Here is an 18,112-nt window from a genome sequence, read left to right as displayed (position 1 = left end):
CCCACCCTGCTTGCCCACTCCCTGCTGTGCCTGGCGTCAGAGTGCATAGTTGCGGGACACCCCCCTTCAGCAGCGGTAGAAGCAGGAGACCAACACTGCTGACCGAAGCGCACAGGAAACCCGGCGCTGCTGACTACCTGGATATCTGGCAGTGACTGCTGCAGGACACTGAAGACCCCACGCTGATGGCTACATGGAACAGGACACCAGAATCTGCGCTGATGGCTAAGGACTGCGGGGCACAGGAGACCCAGCGCCAATGGCTTAGGACCGCAGGAGACCCAGCGCTGCTGACTGCAGGATACAGAAGACCCTGCATTGGTTTAGCTGAGGACCGCGCGGCACAGGATACATGCCACAGCCTGCGCCACGGAACAGGAGACCCAGCTCGGTAGGTCCCAACTCTGAGGAGCGCAAAGTTGTGAGGTATGCTCTCACTCCCCCCCCCCCCTTTACCCCGGCATCCATCTGAGTCTCTGCTATTTCTCTCCCCCTGCTCTCTCTAGCTCCTCTTTTCCAGACTCGCTCTTCCTCCTGCCCCCTCTCTCTTAATATAACTTCCCCTCCATCTCACCTCTTTATATATCTCTCTCCTCCCATACTCTTTCCCCACACTCCCTCCCTCTCCGACTCTGACAGTCTGTCACACTTTCTCTCCTACTCTCCTCCATCTCTCTCTCTAACCGGCACCTTGTTTCTCACTCTCTGTCCATTTATTTTCCTTACATGCTCTCTCCCTCTGTCTATCCTTTCTCTCCCCTGCACCCTCTCTATTTCACACATGACAGTGGCAGTGGGGGGCTTTCAAAATCTCGCTATGGGGCCCACACAGTTATAGTTACGCCCCTGGTGGCGTCACTGGGTGGGCTGCACCCGACCTCTGGCAATTACCGCTGCTGTCCGAGGAACCGCTGACCTGGTCCCAGCAATTACCTCCACACACCCCCCCTGCCCCCCCCCCCCCCCGCCCTCATCGGCTGTCATATATATATATATATATATATATATGTGTGTGTAAGTAAAAAATGACACCATTCAGCTCACTGAATGGTATTAGTAACCAATCTTGTACACTACATTATAATATAATTCAGAGATATTGGTTACATATACCTGCGCAGGTGTATGATATGCCCCCAAGCCACGTCAAGGCTTCTTTTTATATTGGGGGTCCTTATCGCTATATCTAGGTGCAGGGTGCTGCACCCCAAAAGACTATCACAAGCTAGAAAGCCCAGTGCGGCACGCCAAATACTATAGTGTTAATAAATGTTAGTGATAAGAAGCCGAAGCTATGTATGGAGAGAGAGGGAGAGAAAAAATAAATGAAGTGTAATTAAAATATTAAAGAAAAAAAAGGTCCCTACCCAGAGGTTGCCTGCCGGTCCAGGCAGGAACCAGGGGACATATAAATCCATTTGGGAAATAAAGTGGCTTACTAATAGCATTATTTCAGAGGAATCAATCAATATACTTCCCCCAGTGGAAAGATCACGTCCATGGTTAACTGTCGGTCCAGGCAGAAACCATTAGAACGTGAAGATTCCATCTGGGGATACATTGTGTCAATAAATTAAATACATAAGGAGTATCGATACTAACACCTCTGCCCCCATCTGTCTGTACTCACTTTATGAATAAGAAAGATCATCCCCTATATTCCATCATTTGCAATATAGCAACAAATAATACCCACAAATACCATCAGGACACAATTGAAAAAATTTGACGACAACCAGCATAGCCAGGGCCAGTATTTTTAACACTATTACATTTTTCTTCTGTTTATGAACACAAATTAAATATTGTTAATGTAAAAAATGTGACTCTTATTTCACCCTCCGGGAATTCCCTCTGCTTTCCCCAAAAGGAAGGAACAAAGGGATTTTTAAATCAATATCAATAAAAGTGAAATTTTATTTCAAATATCTGTTTCTCATACAGTATGTGTGTCTAATGTTGGCATCTCTTTCTCTTCTCTTTTGAAATTGATATATCTAAACTAAGAGCTACCTACCTTGGAGCAACCCCAAACTACTCCATGTGGCATATCAGGACCTGCATCTCCTCCTCCACAGAGAAGCCTTGACGTGGCTTGGGGGCATATGGTACTTGTTTCCTATCTGGGCGCCCAGGTTTTCTACGTATGGCACCGTAATGAAATCGGATCGCATCGCATCGTACACATACACGATATTGAACGATGCGATGCGATGCGATCCGATTTCCCATAGGAAACAATGTTAAATGGCTCAATTTAGCCAAATTATCATAGGAACAATAGTAAATGGGCCAAAAACACCGCTGAACATTGAAATGTCCCCCCAAAAGTAGTTGACGCCACCCCGCCATCAACGTGAACCCGAAGCGTGGCGAGCGCAGCGAGCCCGCGAGGGGCGGCGGTACGCGTCCTCCGACCTTTTCATGCCCTACTATCCACTAGGGCGTGGAGTGAGAATAGAATAGTGTGGCGAGCGCAGCGAGCCACCGAGACCGAAGCGTGGCGAGCGCAGCGAGCCCCGCGAGGGGACGCGGATACCTTCACAGTTATACGCGTCCCCTCGCGGGCTTCCCAGGTGTCCATGGCGACGCGGACACCTGGGAAGCCCGCGAAGGGACGCGTTTACCTGTGAAGGTATCCGCATCCCCTCGCGGGGCTCGCTGGGCTCACCACGCTTCGGGCTCGGTGGCTCGCTGCGCTCGCCACACTATTCTATTCTCACTCCACGCCCTAGTGGATAGTAGGGCATGAAAAGGTCGGAGGACGCGTACCGCCGCCCCGCGCGGGCTCGCTGCGCTCGCCACGCTTCGGGTTCACGTTGATGGCGGGGTGGCGTCAACTACTTTTGGGGGGACATTCCACTGCTCTGTGGGTTTTTTGGGGGTTTCTGGCCCATTTACCATTCTTCCCTATGCTGATTTGGGTAAATTGATCCATTTAACATTGTTTCCTATGGGAAATCGAATCGGATCGCATCGCATCGTTCAATATCGTGTATGTGTACGATGCGATGCGATCAGATTTCTCTACGGAGAATAGCATGGTGCGCAATTAACTTAGCGGGCGCCCAGATAGGAAACAAGTACCGGGCATATTATACACCTGCACAGGTTTATGTAACCAATATCTCTGAATTCTATTATCATGTAGCGTTCAAGATTGGTTACTAATACCATTCAGTGAGCTGGGGGAAACAATGTCTTTTACTTATTCGGTATTTTTTTACTGAGTGGTATTACTAAACTAATTGAGCATCTCCCACTATCCATATGTATGTTGTTAGAGGCAGAAAGGAGCTTGCATTAGGAGGAGATGACAGGTGCTTGCCTGACTTCACTATTACACATTACGCCTACAGTTAATCCCCTCCCTGAGTGCCCTATTAAAGTCCCCTTAGATCACTAGCACATTGGCCCTTATTCTAGTTGAATCAGACGGATGAGTATTTTCGGACGGCCACCGAGTGTTCTTAGCCCCGCCTACCATACGGATCGCTCACACCATCCAAATGCGGTAAGATGCTGAGTGAACGGACCGCGAGCAGATGTTTCATGCGAACACCTCCCCTATCTGTGCAAACTTTCCCCATCCTCCGATGGTCGCTGACCATTGAATGATGGACCGAGTGGTCAGGCAGCACCAAGTGCTCCAGACCACATGGACATTTTTCCGAATGAAAGCAGGGATATGGGCTGGCAGCTGACATCCGGCTATGTCAGTTGTCCGCCCCCCACACATGCGTCACGGCTGCATTACCATACATACGCCCAGCATTTTCAAGGGAACACCCATGAAACGCGGGGCGTATGCATATGGTAATGAGCCCAAACAGCCCTTCACGCCCCTCTCCACCCTCTGATCGGATGGTTCCATATGATCATTTTCTGTACGGAACTCACGCCGTGTTCTTACGAGTGAGGTGTTCGCACAAGCGCAGATACACCTCCACACATGCGCAAACACCAACCATCGGCCTTCCGTCCGCAGACGGATAAGAATAAGGCCCATTCTATCGCCAGCCCCTGCAAAGATTAAGCTCGCTCCATCTTTAGATACAGTTACATTGAATCATCAGTACCACTTACAGCACTTTACCAAGTATAGTATCTCTTACTAACTGCTTTGGGGCTCATCTACATATGGATCTAAGTCATTTTAGAAGATTCCTCTCAGATGTAGCAGTACACACCCATGCTTCTAGGTGCCACGTTCACAATTTCTTTTCATAATCTCTCCATATATGGAACTAGACACGCCCTCTGGGTGGAGCATGACACGCCTCCTCAATGGGGCGCTTTGCAAAATTCTATTACCAACTATAATCTCCCTGAAACTAATTTTCATAAGTAGGTAAGTATGGGTTACAGCATAAAAAAAAACTGATATTGGTACAGGTTGAGTATCCCTTATCCAGATGTCCATTATCCAAATTATTCTGAAAACCATAGCTTTCAAAATACATCTGTAACAGCACTGCTGAGGACATGATATGTAACTTGCACTATATACTGTATGTGCATGAAAATGATTGCTTGGCATTCAAATTCAGTGCCTGAGATACAGTAGTACACCACCTTTGTTTCATGTTGTGAAACCTTGTTTTTGCACAAATAAAATATATTTGTGTGTATGTCATGTGTTTGATGTGTCTATACAACATAAATGCAAGATACATTACCTCAAGATACATTATTAAATTATAAAAAAATATTCTGAAATATGGAATAATCCGTTATCCAAAATTCTTTTGGTCCCGAGCATTTTGGATAAGGGATACTCAGCCTGTATTTGACTAGTGCCAAAACTACCTCCGCAAAAGCTCAACACAGTGGTGTGCTAAACCTCAGTCATGACGGGGTTAAGGACCTCAGCAATCTGAAGTAATCATGTCTAATGCTGTGTACACACGGGGGAGATATGGGCTGTAATTGCTGGGAATATGGTCGCAGGCGACCATATTGCCAGTGATTGGGAGTGTACCCCGGCGATAAATCGCCGGGTGCGCGCTCCCGTTTTCTGCCCCATTGTAATCGCTGGTCGCAGGAGCTTGCTAATTACCTCTGCGGCACCCCCAGCAGAGGTTCCTTTTCAACAGCGACCATCTCTGGTCGCTTGTTGAAAAGGAGACACTGAGCAATATATTGCAAGCAATATATCTCCCCCGTGTGTACGCACCTTAAGAAACTCAAACAACATCAATGCAGCAAGCATGACTATGTAACATTTTTTAAGATGTACTATTAAATAAAAGACTATCATGTTATTCACTGCAGATATATATTATATGGGGGCAATATTATACACAGTAAGAATACATTAAATCTAAGTGTTGGAAATACATTATATTAGGGCGGCAAATGAAGTTTGCATAAGCCAAAGACCAAATGTCATATTATTTTTGTGTGGACTTTGCCTTGTATACATTTCTTTTTTCTTATTTAAACATAACACTGGCTGCTCTAGACAAACATGTTGAAGAATGAGTACAGGAGAATAACACATATTAGCAGATATTCATGAACTAACTTAAGTATTTTTAAATTGGTTTCTCAGAACCAATTGCAAGCCCTGCGTCTATGAGTCACATTTTAATAAAGCATTGGTACATAGTTACAGGATAAAGATCACCCTTGGAAACCAAAAGTCATTTTTGTCAATTATATCTCAAAAAGTTAATAAGTTTTTCACAGTAACAAACCCTAATGTCAGGATAATGATGTTTGACAGGCATCTGTGTAAAGCCATTATTACTTATCTTTGTTTATGGTGCTTCTGAACAGTCATTTCTGCCATTCATTCCATAATGTACCATAAGAATAGATTTTTTTTCTCTTCATAAAGCAAGCTGGTTATGATACATAGACAAATCGTTGCAGTAAAATATAATGTGTTGCTTTTTAATTGTAATTGTATAGTTAATCTCTATACAATTAAGATAATGAACTAAACTCTGCGATAACAAGAAAAAATAAATATACAACGTGCTGACAGATGTGAGAAGAGAAGTCTTGGCGTAGGTGCCTCATTTTAAGTCTAATTGAAATGAAATTGATTTTGGTTTGATGAATGACTTGACTCATTAATAAGCTCAAGGAAAAAAAAAGTCTTCAACAAATGTTTCCACTCGGCTCTTTGTCCGAAGTTGCTTTCGTCCTGTGACGGCTTATGCGAACAGCAGGGGCATACGCACCATTAGGATCAATGAAGCTGGTGCCTGCACTATTTTTAGATCAGATTCTCAATTTGTGGCAAGTTCAGATCAAGGCCTTTTTCCCCATACACACGGGGTGACAGGAGCAGTGTGCTGAATGATCTAGTTAAGCACAGATCACTCAGCACACAGCGCTGCACCAGTGCTGTGTGCTGGGCGATCTGTCACGGCCAGTGTTCTCAATTGAGAGAACACTGGTGATGACTAGATTTATACTGCATGGAGTATAAATCTAGTAAATTGATAGTGAGCGTGGGACTACGCATCCCCATTTCTGGGGGCCATACACACGGAGCAATCCCTGCTTCATTTCTAACCGCACTAGATCAGCGGTTCTTAAACTGTGGGTCCTGACCCCAAAGTTATTCCCGACCAATGTTCCCTCTAATTTTACGAAGGCTGTGTGCGGCAAAAGATTTTAGCTGTGCAGCTTTGGAAGGAAATTTAAATTTTTGTGCGTCACTTATATATAAATGGAAAATGACGTTCAGCATTTGTGTTAACTTTACTTCAAAATTATATTAAACATTTAAACATTCAAAACACAGCACACCATGTAGTTAATGGGTGAACACACACATTAATTGAGTCCACCACTGCAAAAAGGGACCACTGCTGCTTTGTGCGCTCTGTTGTCATGTCTGTGCGCACGCTCGTCGAGTTGTGTGCGCGCGCACGTGCGCACAGCTTAGAGGGAACACTGGTCCCGACCTTCTCAGCATGGGGTCACGACTCCATGTTGCAGACCATCAGGCTGATAACTTTTCTAATCTCAGTCAGTGATTCAAGGGAGGAAATTTACTAAGATGGGCATTCTATTTTACAAGGGATGTTGCTATGAGCAATCAATCAGAATCTACTTATTTATTTAGCACCTTCTGGACGATAATAGATAGTATCTGATTGGTTGCTCATAGCAACATTCCATGTGAAATAGTATTCCCATCTTAGTAAATTTCTTCCAAGGAGTCTAAAATATCAGACAATTCAACAGATTTTTCAGACTCCTCCCACCATTTTGTGCCTCCACCATGCTGCCATGTATGTGCTGTCTGCTGACTACACATGTGATGTAATGGCCTTCTGCAGTAACTTGCTGTGGTCCTGTAATTATTTTTAATGTCTGATGGGGTCCCAAAGAAAAATAGTTGAGGACTCCTGATCTAGATCTAGATAGATCGCTTAGAAATGGGTCTGTAATTGCACCATATGTATGGCCCATTCGAAATAGTTGCTATACTGCAGGCAAGTTTAAATTTACAAAAAGGGGTTCTACTAATAGCCTTACGGCCAGAAGTATACGGGTGCCTAATAGGGTGTGTTGTCAAGCAGCTCCTTCTAGGGAGCGTCAAACCCCTAACAAAGGTTGATATACCAGAAAAAAAGGGGGTGGAGCGCTAAAAAGATGGTTCAGTCAGTTAATTGTTAAAAGACAAGTGCACATTATTTATTAATACAATTGAACAATTATTATGGTATAAAAATGTATGCGGCATATATTAAAAAATAAATATTTGAAAATAAATTTGGGTATTAAAGTTACACTTATTGGTGTGGAGTCCCATTTGTGATCTTTTTATGTTATTTCCCCCTGGGTATGTCCATAGGTGGAATAATTAGGAAACCATAAACCTTGCTGGATTAGATGAATAACGCTGGAGGATAATGGTGGTCCCCATATGGGTGGGGGGATGTCCTCAACTATAATTGCGATAGTTTTATAACTGCAAAGTTTTTTATGGTAACAGCACCATTCGGACCTTATTCTGGTCCGTTTGCAGTCGGCGTTCGTTCGCACAGGGACCGATGTTTGGTGTATACACATGTGAAGCATCATTTCTGCACATGTGCATACGCTGGGTGCTTGCGGCAAACATCGAACAGACTGTTCGCCAGGTGTATGCACCCAAGTCTGCGGCCGGGGGGCATGGTGCGGCGGCGTATAGTCGCGCCCATGGGAATGCCCAGCATTTCATGGTCATTCCCATGTAAACGCTGAGCGTTCCCATGGAAATCAGATGTCAGCTGCATGCCCACTTCCTCCTGAGGATGCACACAAATCTAAGTCACCTGAGAGTCACTTAGATATGCGTGCACGTTCCACATCATTCGATGGTTGGCGACCATCGAATGATGCGGGTGCTTACCCACAGGCTGCCAATGGATGTTTATGTTAAACATCCATTCGCAGGCCCTGCGTGCGAACACACAGGCATACCACCATTCGCAGGGTGTGTTCTGGTTGACTCACAAGGGTGCGAGTTGGCATCTGAGCGAATCAACCAGAATAACCCCCTTCATGCTGTACATTAACATTTGTTGTAATTGCATAAATGTATTCTATTTAAAGCTTAAGCTAGACATTTTATTTGCATCTGATTTACAATCAATATGGGAGAAAGCAAATTCCCTGAATTTCCGGACCTGCTGTTTCATTTTCTGTGCAATGCAAATTATCAGACAAAATTAATAACCATTATGATGAACAGTGGAAAGAACAGCACAATTATATATCTACATGATCAATAATTAATGCCCAATTTCATTATAATATTATGAATTATATTATCACAATGTTTGTAAATCCATTTGTATTATGTTTTATAAGATTAATAGTAACAACAAAAGGTTCTGTGGTTAGAACCCACTGACCAATTACTCAAGCAAACAATCTCCAATCTGCAATATGCCAACTGTATCTCCGCCAAATTGTAAATTAGCATCAAAAGTTAATCTATAAGTCTTGAGAACCATAACTCATAACTGCTGATCTCTATTTGTTATCGTCTCCAGTGGATTTGCCAACCAAACCATTAGTGTGGCGATTAATTAAAGTCTACTGTAATAATGATGCAGGACATATCTGACCAAGATGTAAATCGCTGTAACCCTCCTCCCCTCCCCCTCTTACACACACTGGGGCAGATGTATCAATAATCTTTTAACGTTTGTTAAATAACGAGTCCCGCTTCTCCTGCATAACGAGGAGAAGCGGGCACTCGTTATGGGGAGATGTATTAACATCCCCCAAGCCGATAAGGAGAGCCGTTATGCCCAGCGTTAACGGCTCTCCTTATCGGCTCCCTCGCCGCCCCGCACATGCGCACTCGCCGTCGCCCCCCCTGCCCGGCTTACTGGGCATGCGCGAGATCTCGCAAAAAACGCGAGATCTCCAGCGCAGCCCTAGCCAGACGCAGGGCTAGCGTTGTCCCCACAGTGGGGGATAGGACAACGTTAGCCCTGAGCTGGCGAAGCGGCCGGGGCGAATTAACGCCTTGAAGGCTGTTAATACATCGCCCCGGCCGTTAATCCCTGGGGGGGATTGCAGGGACAGCCCCACCGAGCGTAACTCGGCGGGCTGTCACTAGCGCACGTTAGGTGCGCTAGTAATACATTAGGGTCAGACGTAATCCCCCCCAGTTAACCAGCGTTAAGAGCATTTTTGCACTTAACGCTGGTTAATACATCTGCCCCATTACCGCCTCTCCGGCATTTAAATCTTGAGCAGCATTTAGTAGTGCTAACAAAACTGAAAAATCCACATTGACAAAATACAAACCTAAGGGTGCAGAAATGATCAAACTGTGTCATAAAATATTTAATGTACCTCCTTTCGCTTCAAAACCATGTGCACTGCAAGTGGGGCAGATGTAACATGTGCAGAGAGAGTTAAATTTGAGTGGGGTGTGTTGAAATTGAAATCTAAATTGCAGTGTAAAAATAATGCAGCCAGTATTTACGCTGCACAGAAACAAAATAACTCACACAAATCGAACTCTCTCTATACATGTTACATCTGCCCCACCTGCAGTGCACTTGGTTTTGCCCATTTTCCAAACAAATTTGTACTGCGATCAGATCTGAATAAAGGCCATAGGGGCCGATTCAGAATTTGTCTCCGCCTCCGATGGTGGGGATGTGAGCATGTGCATAGTCGCTCATGTACATAACCCCGGAGTGAACGCCTTTGGCAAGTTTTACACTCGCTGAGGCATTCAAAAAATGATTGACAGGCAGGGGGCGGTCGCTGGGTCTGCTCAGCGTTTCATGGGCGTACCAAAAAAAAACCCCAGTAAGCGTGCCCATGGAAATGCTGCCCCTGCCTACTTTGGATGGGCGGATGACATCGCAAGACATCAGCGCCTGCCCCAAATTCACACAAGAACCTTCAAGATAAAGTACAGATGGGGCAGGTCCCATCCTGGCTGGCGGATCGCCAGAACGTCCGCGCTGGCGACCCGCCAGCAGCCGCGCCAGCGAATACACTGAGACGCGCGTGCGTCTCAGGCGCACGCGCGTCTCAGTCTCCGTCGCCAGCGTGACGGAAACCCTGTCCGTCTCCGCCTCAGGGAGAAGGACAGGGTTAGGGGGGTTAGGGGGGGATGCGGGCAGGCGGCGGGGACCCCGGGTTACCGCCGGCAAGCCGGCGGGGACCCGGGGGAACGGATGGAAGCACCGTCGGAAGGGGAAGCGCGCGCCTCTCGTGCGAGCGCGTCCCCTTCTCACCATCGCCATGGCGCTGGCGGGGGATGACGGCTGGCGGCGCCAGCGCCATCCCCTGCCAAGATGGGACCTGCCCCGTAAGTCCAGAGGAGAAATCATTCGATGTGAGTAACCATCGAATGCTATTGCCTCTGTGCAGACACATGTGAGTGGATGTGTAAGCATACGCACCTGCTTGCATCGTGTCACTGGGATTCGGTTGGCAGGGGCATGCGTTTGGACTTGCTCACTACGCAGCAAATATACACAGCCTAGCGAGCAAGTCTGAATTACCCCCATAATGACAGAATGCTGTACCTCTACGCTTCGGTCAGCCCTGCCGCTCTGCAGCAAAATCCTATTCGTCTAAAGACATTTCTTAAGTTCAAATTGGAGCATGTGTGTGTGTGCAATGGCTAAAATTGTGCAAACACAACAAACCCACTTGTCTCAGCAAAACATCACAGAGAAAATGCAATGAACAGCCATTTGTCAATTTTTTGCAGCAGCATTTAAAGTACCAAATTAAAAGGTAATCCAAGACTGGTATTGCTTTAAAAAAATAAATACGTTTATTTTGCCTAGAAAGAAAATTCATTATTTATTTTGCCTAGAAAGAAACACATGTTTTTGCAACTATTGCAGATTATTTTATAAAAATAAAGTTAATTTGTTGTGCAACACAGTGCACACTACACAGCCCATTTGCTCGCAGCGATGTTCACGGGCGTCTCATTTTGCACGAGAGTCTCATACAGTAAGCGCACTCCGTACAGCGAATGGCGGAGTTCCATTGGCACATTACAGTTTATCACTCTGATAGCTTGATGGAGCATTAGCCACCCAGTGGTGGAGGATTGTATTGCATGGCGTGCGCCCACGCCCCTTGGCGGACGGGAGCACAAGAAGAAAATTGGAATGCCAGCTGGTGGCAATGATGAGAGGCGCTACATCTGTATGTTCCACACCTAGTTTTACATCATCTCTCCTACACTTCTGTCAGTTCTGCCTGCACCTGAATCTCCCACTCTTGTGCCTTGCGGCATTGTGACCTGCCTTGTTTCATGTGACCGTATTAATGCATTATCTTTAATACATATGTTATGTATGCACCCATAATCTGCCGTCACCCTAGTCTGTCACTTCCCCGATGCTCCATTCTGCACCCCCCACTCTCTTTAGCACTTTTTCCCGCATCACCCTGGTTTCCAGGGCTTCCACATTATATGCAGGTGCTCTGGTTAGCGTCCCCTGTTACCATAGTTACCCAACCACTGGTGTTGCAAACACACCCTCCAGTGACCCAGAGATTACCGGCGCTGTGTGCGCCGATGACGTCATCTACTCTCCGCCGGGTTACAGGCAGTTGATGGATGCAGGAGGTGATCCTGCTTATGCACTCCCCTATATATGTAAGTAATGTTTCACTTGTTTTTATGTCTTGATAAAGGGCTATGCGCCTAAAACGTTGACTCGCTATGGGCGAGATTCACCAAACTAAAAAAGCCGTAAAAACCCAGTTTTCGGGGTTTTTACCGCATTTTCATATGCAGCAAAGCCCCACTGCCTGGGATTCACTGCGGGGAGTTACGCCAGCTCTAGATGGTGTAACCCCATGGAAGTCTATGGGCTTCTCTTTGCGTCCCCAGCCGCCCCGTGCACCCCCCGCCGATCCGCGACGCACCCCCCCCTCACCTGTGTCTGGGCTGCCTCCTGCTGTGCTGCCCGGACCAGTGATCTCCTCCTGCCTGCACCTCTTACGAGTGCAGGAGGAGGAAACAGAGCCCTTACAGCCAGGTAAGGGTGTAAGGAGGGAGGGGGGAACTTGCTGCACATCGCCGGCCATCGCCTTAATAATCGCATATGTTACTGCATATGCTACTGCATATGCGATTATTAACAATGCGAATGCTGGCGATGTGCACCTGGGGTTATTAGAGAATCCCGCCCATTACCTGTGTCCTCTTCACTTCATTGACTATCTGCCGCCGAACAGAATTATAAATCTTTTGAGTGCCATCACTGAGGGCCTTATTTTGGTTCATTCTTTCTGACAAAATCCTTCTTAGATGGACAAAACCATGTGCACTGCAGGGGGGGCAGATGTAACATGTGCAGAGAGAATTAGATTTGGGTGAGTAATTTTGTTTCTGTGCAGGGAAAATACTGACTGCTTTATTTTTACACTGCAATATAGATCTCACTTTGAAGTAAAACCCCACCCAAATCTAATTCTCTCTGCACATGTTACATCTGCCCCACCTGCAGTGCACATGGTTTTGCCCATCTAAGAAGGATTTTGTCAGAAAGAATGAACCAAAATAAGGCCCTGAGTCCCGAGCCGCAATAATTGCGGTCTACAAGTTACTACCCGGCGATCCCACGATCGCATACAATAAGGAACTACTGTACATCAAATCCTGGACAATGCGGTTACAAATGGGACTCTCATTGCTACTATGGCTAAAGCACTGGGCACAGAACATCCGACTGCCCCAGTTCTATACTCATTACCCAAGCTGCATAAAAACGCCACCAACCCACCTGGACGCCCAATTATTGCGGCTCGGGACTCAGTATATTATAAAGTATCTACATTTTTAGACCATTACTTTCAGCCCACCATTCAGTCCCAGAACACTTATTTGAAGGACCTCATCTGAAAATTGCGGGACTTGAAAAATCTTCCTCCTGGCTTTTTTCTATGCACCCTGGACATTGTCAGTTTATAAACTAATATTCCCCATGAGGCAGGCATAGAAGCTGCACACAGACTACTGACACAGAGTACTGTGTACACTGGACCTGACATTGCGCTGTTCATCCAGCTATTATCATTGACTTTGACAAGAAATAATTTCTTGTTTGACAAGAAATGGTACTTGCATTGCAGGGGCTGCGCAATGGGATCTTGCGTAGCCCCTGCGTTCGCTAATTGCTTTATGTATGTTTTGTTTAACTCAGGTTTCCTGGCAACCTGTCCGGACACTCTGACGTACCGGTGGGTGCGTGTCGTCGGATGATGGCGTTACTGGACCAGACTGGCAGGACAGTGCGGGAGGCTGGTGAAGGGCATACTCTCCACTTTGCCCCCAGTCCCTATCTGCTTCTACCTCCAATCTCTGTATTCACAGCTCCCTCACTCCATATGAAGCAAGTTTGAAACAGATGTGTCCCTGCAAAAATAAGGAATTTGGTACTTACCGATAATTCCCTTTCACCGAATCAGCAGGAGACACTGCAGTCATTACATGTGGGATAGAGTAGGTGTACTGGAGGAGTGGCACTTTAAGAAAACTTTATTGCTGCAGGCTCCTCCCTCCTCTATCCCCACCCAGACCCCAGTCTTAGAAAAACTGTGTCCGAGAGACCGGGGCCTGCCCGGTAGGGAATGGAGCTTAAACATAAACAGAGTTAGTAGACAATGCACATAACGTGAACAGAACAGAAACATAGGAAATAAAGAAGGTTCCTTATGTAACAAATAACAACTATGCAACAAACAGAAAGAGCATATCTTTCACTCATACCACACTAACATCATGGCAGGAGAACCAGTGCTGGGTGGGCGTGCAGTGTCTCCTGCTGATTCGGTGAAAGGGAATTATCGGTAAGTACCAAACTCCTTATTTCACCTACATGCAGCAGGAGCCACTGCAGTCATTACATGTGGAGATGCATACCCAAGCTTTTAAGTCCGGGCGGGTGAGCTCTGGGGCTCCTGTAACACTGCCCTACTAAAAGCTGTAGCTGAGCTGGCGAAGGTATCAAACCTATAAAACCGTGCAAACAAGCTAGATCCCGACCAGGTAGCCGCTTTGCACACTTGTGTCAAGGAGACACCTCTCGCCATGGCCCAAGAAGTACTTACCGACCTCGTGGAGTGAGGTGACACCCCCGATGGTACTTTCTTCTGTGCATACAAGTAGGCTTCCCTAATTGTACAGCAAATCCATCTAGCCAGAGTCCTTTTTGATGCTGGCCAACCCCTCTTGAGTGCATCATAGAGCACAAAGAGGCAGTCAGACTTTCTCAGATGTTGGGTCCGCGTAACATAGATTTGTAAAGCTCGGACGACATCCAATGAAGCATCTTCTCCCTGAAGAACCGGCACCACAATAGGCTGGTTTAAGTGGAACGCAGAAACCACCTTTGGCAGGAAGTTCCTGCTAGTGCGCAGTTCAGCACAGCCCCTGTAAAAAGCAATGAATGGAGACTTACATGATAGGGCTCCTAATTCAGAAACCCTACGAGCTGAGGCCAAAGCCAGCAGCATCACCGTCTTCCAAGTCAGAAATTTGAGATCCGAGGTGTCCAGTGGCTCAAAAACTTCGGACTTTAGAAACTCCAATACCACCGCTAAATCCCACGGTTCCGTAGGGGCAGTAAACGGTGGTTGAAGACGAAGGACCCCTTTCAAAAATGTCTGTACTTCAGGGATCAGGGAAAAAATACTGAGAGGGCTGAAATCTGGACTTTGAGAGAAGCCAGCTTTAAACCTGCCGAAAGGCCTGCCTGCAGGAATTCAAGAAGTCTAGCCAGAGAAAAAGTCGCCTTAGGTGCCTTCCTGGCCTCGCACCAGCAGATGTAAAACTTCCATATACGATGGTAGTGAGACACTGTCACATCCTTTCTTGCCTTGATCATCGTAGGAATGACTGTCCCTGGTATACCTCTCCTCTTCAAAAGTTCGGCCTCAACCGCCATGCCGTCAAACGTAGACGAGGTAAGTCGGGGTAGGTGAATGGACCTTGCAACAGCAGATCATCTCTCAGTGGTAGGCGCCATGGGTCGTCCACCAACAGGTCCCTGAGGTCGGAGTACCACGGTCACCTGGGCCAATCTGGAGCAATCAGGATGACCCCACTGCTTCCCTCTTTATCCGTTTGAGTACCTTTTGAAGTAACGGAATAGGTATACCAGGTCGAAGTCCCAAGGAATGGACAGGGCATCCACCGCAGCAGCTGCTGGATCCTGAGCCCTTGCACAATACTGAGGAAGTTTGTGATTCAGCTTGGATGCCATGAGATCGATCTGTGGCATCCCCCATCTCTGAACCAGTTGTTGGAAAACCTCCGGATGAAGGCCCCACTCCCCCGGGTGGAGATCCTGCCTGCTGAGGTAATCCGCCTCCCAATTTTCCCCTCCTGGAATAAAGACTGCGGAAAAACTGGTGGTGTAGGCCTCTGCCCAGGACAGAATCGGGCGGACTTCTCGCATGGCCGTCCTGCTCCTGGTGCCCCCTTGTCGGTTTATATAGGATACTGCTGTGATGTTGTCCGATTGTATCCTTCTAGGCCTGCCGACCAGAAGGGTGTGGGCCTGAGCCAGGGCCAACCTGATGGCCCGTAATTCCAGGATATTTATGGGTAACCGGGCCTCCTAGTGCTAAAGTAGGGGAAGGGGGTAGGGGAAAAGGTTCTGCACAAGAGTAGTGTATTGGTATTCACGTGGGTATCCCCAGTTACTAATTGCCGTGCTACTATTGCAGTTAGTGCATATATGGGGGTGCTGCCAGAGACAAAAATTATGGTACAGGAACAAAAAAGAAAAGGGTTGTCTCTGTTGTTGGCGCACTGAAGAAAGATTGGTTAAAATTTAACTTTTATTAGTCTCAAGTAAAAAGAAACCGTTGTAATGAAATATATATTACTTACAGGACATACATAAACAATGAACAATTATTAAAAGAATGCACGCGCTGTGTGTGTGTTGTAATTAGTATCCTCTAGTGAGTTAGTTTATCATGCGTTATGTATCCCTTAGGATGCACCGCTCTCGTTACTGGATGCTGTGGGTGAGGTCGTGTGGGTGACCAGGTGCTATACTGCGTCTGGTTCCTCTATTATATCACGACTGTGTTGCTGTACCCACTTCTCGTCAGTGCTCTCTGTTGTTCGGGATGCACCCTGACTCTCAAATTAAATAGATGAGGTTGGTTAGTGTGTATCCATATGTATTGGGTCCGTAAGTGTTGGTTACCCAATATGTTGCACACAGTGGGTTTTCAAATGCCCACACCTTGCTAGTGCCAATAGTCCAATTCTGGACATGCGTATTGCCCCCAAGAAATTATTATATATATATATATAAGTGTCTCTTCTGGCTCCTTGTTGTCGCAAGTAGAATTTTGCGCTGTGCACGGAAAGCTCTATGCGCCCGTTATTCTGGGCGGGCCGTGTTGATGATCTGGGTAGAGAGTACCCGTGGGTTTGAGCAGTCGGTGACACTTTGACGGGCTCACGTATTGGGAGATGGTGCTTTTGAAAAAATTGTATGGGTTAATCTGACGGTGTGTACCCTGTCAGAGTCCTCTATTGTGTGTCGTTAGTCCTAGAGGCGAATGTGTGTTCCAATTATAATTTATACACACGTGGAATTGGACAAGGTTGTATGGGTTTATCTGACGATATGTGTCTTGTCAGATTCCTCTATTTAAATCGTTTTGTCCTGTTCCAACAAGGTAAGTATATTTTGTTACAGGTATTTGTACATACATGGAGTTTTTATGCTATGCACACTGAAGTTTGTACGTGCATCAATCGTATAAGGTAAATATCTGTGCGCAGATGGGAAGGACTACTGCAAGCTTACATAAAGTTTGAAAAGAGGTAGCCTGAGATAAAGATTGTGTGGGCAATCTGGCGGTGTGTACGTCGTCAGATCCCTCTATTGCGTCACAATTATATATAGCCAAAAAACGGCAGGTGTCTATTCCTTTATAAATTTATTGTGCACGGATAGAATTTTTGTGCTTCTGCGCAATAAAGTTTTATGTGTGTCTCTCCCTTTTGTTGTGGGGATCAGCACAATTGCAGATACCTTATACGAATTGGGTAATAAAGACTCACGTGAAGTTTTTAAAGGAGGTGGCTTAAGATGAAGATTGTGTGGGCAGTCTGGCGGTGTGTACGTCGCCAGATCCCTCTATTGCATCACAATTCAAAAAAGCGGCAAATGTCTATTCCTTTATTGATTTATTGATTTGTAAGGCACAGGTAAGATTTCCGTGCTTCTGCACAATGAATTTTATGCGTGTCTCTCCCTTTTATTACGAGCATCAACGCAATTGCAGATACCATATACAAATTGGTTAATCAAAACTCACGTAAAGTTTTTGGAGCAGATGACCTGAGGTGAAAATTGTGTGGGCAATCTGGTGGTGTATACGTCGCCGGATCCCTCTATTACATCACAATTCAAAAAAGCGGCAGATGTCTGCTCCTTTATTAATTTATTTCTGTGCTTCTGCACAGTGAAAATCATGCGTGTCTCTCCCCTTTGTTGTAGGGATTAGCGCAATTACAAATACCATAAACAAATTATGCAATTTTATGGAGAGTCAAGATGTCTCTTAGAGACGTACTGGGAGAAGGTGGGTGGGTAATCTGACAGTGTGTATACTGTCAGGTTCCTCT

Source organism: Crinia signifera, chromosome 7 (genome assembly GCF_055691185.1).
Source record: "Crinia signifera chromosome 7, ASM5569118v1, whole genome shotgun sequence".
NCBI classification, from domain to species: domain Eukaryota; kingdom Metazoa; phylum Chordata; class Amphibia; order Anura; family Myobatrachidae; genus Crinia; species Crinia signifera.
The sequence above is the reverse complement of the archived record's forward strand: the minus strand, read 5'-3'. Positions refer to the sequence as shown.